Below are 4584 nucleotides of genomic sequence, written 5' to 3'. Positions count from 1 at the left end.
TCATACATAAACATTTTATATAAATTAGAAAAAAACTCAGACTCCGAGCTCCCTTCCCACTCCAAGACAATGACTCATTACTTTATGGATAGGGTCCAAGAAGCTATATTTTTAAAATGTTGTTCAGGTGATTCTGATTTGCAATTCTGTTTGATTTAGAGTAGAAGGTTGATATATAATAGGATGGAAAGAGAGGGCTAGAAATGTAGTTTGACACCTGATTTTAGATTTCAAATATGAGAACAAAGAATTCAAACTTTATTTGGTAACTAAAAATTCCTGAATATATTTTTCAAATAAATTTTAAATAGCTTTTCAGGTTTGGTAGAGTCAGTCTGTAGGGCAGAATATCACCTGGTTCACTGACAGGACAAGTTGGTCTTTCTAAAGAAGAAGTGAAAATAGCAACTTTGTGATCAGGAATGGCCAGGTTAGTCCCATCTATCCCTTCGATCCAGTCTCTCATCCCACTGTGAGCTAGCATGTAGGAAGATGACTTACTCATAGAGTGAAAGAGGAATAAGCAGATCAACTGTAATGTCATTTAAATTTATATATTTCCAATCAAAAGGAAGTATGTCCCAAGCTAGAGGCCAAGGGAATCCTAATCAAAATAATCTGCCATAGACTTCTCAGCAGTCCTGAAAATATTCTTAAAATAAAAGCAATTGAACTTTTGCTGTAGTCTGCCTCCAGATATATCTTAAGCACAACCAAGAGATTATTGGCCTGAACTGACTTCTTGAAAAGAATAGTTATGTTTTAAATATATTTACAAATATGTTTCATACAAACTCAAATTTAAAAAAATGTACATGGATGTTTTCTCAAAGACACTCTGGCTATTTGTGGGGCTCACAATCTCAAAGGACAGTGTGAGGGTTTGACAGTGGGTTTTCTACACAGTCCCAGAATCATTCGCCTTATTTTCTCTGTCCCTCACTACCCTCCTTTTTCATATGATATGATACCCTTCCTAAGGGAGAGTTTTAATGATTACCAAATCTTTCTAGAATGCCTATTGTGTGCCAGAAAGTATACAGGCTGGAAGGATATAAAAGACCAAGATTCAGTCTTTGCTGTTGAGTTATTCATAGTTAGGGGGAAGATAGGCATCCAATTGGTTGCAGTTACAAGGTGATAAGCATTATTTCAAAAGAATGCAAAACGTTATAAGTGCAAAAGTGAAGTAAAGACAGGTTGCACAGGTAATTAAGAGTACTCATGTGGACAAGGGCCTGGGTAGCATTCCAGGGAAAAAAGGCTTATTTTTAAAAACTAAAAATAAAGAGCTTGAGCATAATATATGGACAAAGAGTTAATAAATAAGTTAATTAAGGTAGGCTGGATCCATGTCAAAAATGGCCTTGCATGCTATGACAAAGATTTGGATTTTATCCTGTGGACGGTAGCTCTCTGTCCTTAAAGTGTCCCCAAACTTGTTACAATTCAGATTCCTGGGCCTCCATACCTATGATTCTGATTCAGTTGGTCTGGATTCAAGGTATGCAATTGTGACAAGTGATCCAGGTGATTGTGATGAAGGTAGATAGTGTGTCAAAAACTGCTAGAGGAAACTGGAAACTTCTGAAGCAATGGGAGAGTCTGAAGTAGTCCAGACATTGATGGAATGGCCAGAACTTAGGGAAAAGGAGGTCAGAGGAGGAGAATCTATGGATATCACAGAGTAGAAGCAGTTGCAAATGGAAGCCTTAAACACGATGTCTGGCACACAGTTGATGTTGAATATGTAATAATCGAAGCTGAGTTTTCTGCAGTCATTGCTGTCTATAGTCAGTCATGGAGAAACAAATACATGAAGAGATTTACTACCATCTGAATTTGACCACTGATGTTTGAGGTTGGGGTCTTTAAATGATAAGGACCTAGGCAAATATCCTACTTCTAAAGCCAGTTCTTAATAGCAAGCAACAGAGTTGACCCTCCTTGGCTTTCCATCTCCTCAAAAATCTTAGGTACAAATTTCACAATGGGTTTAGATTTGGAAAGCACTTGAGCTGAATCAGGACTGTGTGCACAGTTTAGAATTTTTGTTTCCAAACCCTGCAGCCCTTGACAAGAACTAGAGAGGTTAGATGGAACTTGGATGTATTTAACAAAAAACTGCCAACTCTATGTTGCTTTTCCAGACTGAGGAGACCCTCCTGTTTACTTAGCCCTGATGTAGGCAGAAGGCAGGGTGCAGCAGAGATCTGTGGCAGGAGCAGGAGCTGGCCTCACATGCATGTTCCTCAGACTTTGGCCTGGAGTGGATACTGTCCTGCTGTAGCGTTGCCCCCACCCTAGTTGGATCCAATGTCAATTGTGAACTTTTTCTTTTGGCAGATTCTCCTACTCAGCATAAATATGTAGATATTTCTATAGTTTGTGAATGCAAAATGTTTCATTTCCAAGGTTTGGTTGAAATATTTCAGAAAACATTTTGTCTGAAAGAATAACCTAGACTATGAAATTTGGTTTTTTTCCATATACTAATAGAACAAAGTTTAAGTTAAGTCTTGGTCCAGGGTCCTCTGTACCATTGAGTATGAGGCATTCTGGTGTAGTAGAGAGAGTACTGGATGGAATTACCTGAGTCCAGCCCTTTACCACTCATTATTAACTAGCAATGTGAACTTGAGCAAGTCATTTCTCTTCTCAGGGTCTGTGGCAGACTGAGTTCTCTGAGAAGCAGACTCATGCTGGGTTTTGCATGCAGTAGGTTAATGGGGTGTATGTTCAGAAACAATGCAGTCCAGGGGTGAGGGATGCATGATTGGTTCAAGGAAGAATTTGAGCTGCAAAACATTTAGTTCTCTAGAGTCGTCCACTTTTAGACAAAGGGGACAGCTTTTACATCTACCCCCTCCCTCACTGCACCAACTATTAAATGTGAGTTGTCCCCTGGTGGGGGTGTGACTTAGGGAAGGCAGCTGTCCTCTAAGGACAGCAACTCTCAGCTCTCTAGCTGCTAATATTCATAGCAACCTTAGTTCTGAAGCTAGGATCTGGATAGTACAACACAGTGTACACTATAGTTCCTTAGTTTCATCAATAATTGGTTGGGTTGGGCCAGTTGATATAAGTGTTCAGTTATCTATTGCTACAGTAAAGCTGTTTAGCAAAACCCCACAAAGCTCCATGGTTTACGACAATAAACGTTTATTTAGTGATAAGTCTGCAAGGTGCACCAGATCTGGGCTGGGCTTGGTTAGGTTTGCCTGTGCATCTGTAATCAGCTACAGGTTGGGTGGGAAGTTCTGCTGATCTTGGCTGGGCTTGAACACATGTTAGGAGTCAATAAGCTGTCAAATGATCTGGGATAGGCTTGGCTTAGATGAGAACAGGGTAACTTGGTTGCACTGAAGCTCAGCAGGCTATTGTGGACACATTCCTAAGGTAATGGCAGAGGCAAGAACAATCTCAAACATATAGGCCCATTTCTAGCCTCTGCCTGGGTCACATGTGTTGTAATCCCATTGGCCAAACCAAGTCCTACTGGTAAGCTCAGAATCAAGAGACAGATTACTCAACCTATTCACTATGGAAGAGAGCTACAGTTACAAGGCAAAGGGTGTAGTTTCAGGGAGGGGTAGAGAATTGGTGGCATTTTTCAAAACTACTACAATCTCCAACTTTTTTCCATCTCAGCCATTCAATGGCTTTTGTGAGTGAATGGCCTAATTTTTATTCTAATTTGGAACTTGAACTCTGTCCAAGTTATGGATCTCTGAATCTAGCACCCAGCATAGAACTAACTCAGGACACCAGTAATAAATATTTCATTGAATGAACAAAAGCAAAAATGAATTTATATTGGGAATTAAAAATTGTAATTCCTAAGTACAAGATAAAATCTGGTTTGTAAGTCTTAGAATCAGAACATTAATTATTAAGGACATCATGTTTAAAAATCAGTTTTTAGTGGTTTTATTTATTGTTACTACCATTATTATTACTATTCACAAAGTAAAATATACTTTTTGTTAAAATTTGAATAGTAGAGACGTGGAGTAAAAGGTAAAAGTTTCTACCTCTATTCCTACTGTAGACCTTTTCTTTTGTGTATTCTCATGTAGATATATTTTCTTTTGCTTTATTTCTTTTTAACCAAGGTTGAAGTCATACTGTAACTTGCTTTTTATACTCAGTAAGCTAGAATAAAAAGGAGCCAGGAATCTAACAATTCTTTTAAATTAAACTTATATTTTGTTAATGATAAAAAATGTACATTTTAACAATTAGCTTATATGTAGAGGCATACTGTTTTTCATTTTGCAGACAGTGTTTGGTCCTCATATAAATTTTTAGCTCCCGTGTCCCTGGATCACCTCTGGGAAGCCATGTTACAACTTTGGAAAGGAAAACAGGCACATTCTTTCCCCTCTCATTTTCTGTGACAGTTGTAGAAATGAAGCTCCTTACTTATTTTTAATAATCCTAATCAGATAAAACAAATGATAGTTCAATTGTAATTGTCACCTTTTTAGCAAGAGTACTAGTCCATGGTATTCAAGTACATTGGAACTTGAACTGGGATAGGCTTACTAAGGAAGGCAGCTGTCCTTTAAGGAACAACAAAAT

The 4584-nt window shown here is 38.2% G+C and overlaps 1 protein-coding gene across 1 annotated transcript in view; it reads left to right on the top strand.

Annotated features, from left to right (window-relative positions):
* CCDC80 (coiled-coil domain containing 80) overlaps positions 1–4584 on the top strand; it is a 33301-nt gene that overhangs the window by 14497 nt on the left and 14220 nt on the right. The gene's annotated exons all lie outside the window — the stretch shown is intronic.

Source organism: Otolemur garnettii, unplaced genomic scaffold, assembly GCF_000181295.1.
Source record: "Otolemur garnettii isolate 467f Iridium unplaced genomic scaffold, OtoGar3 scaffold00122, whole genome shotgun sequence".
Classification (NCBI taxonomy): domain Eukaryota; kingdom Metazoa; phylum Chordata; class Mammalia; order Primates; family Galagidae; genus Otolemur; species Otolemur garnettii.
The sequence above is the reverse complement of the archived record's forward strand: the minus strand, read 5'-3'. Positions and strand labels throughout refer to the sequence as shown.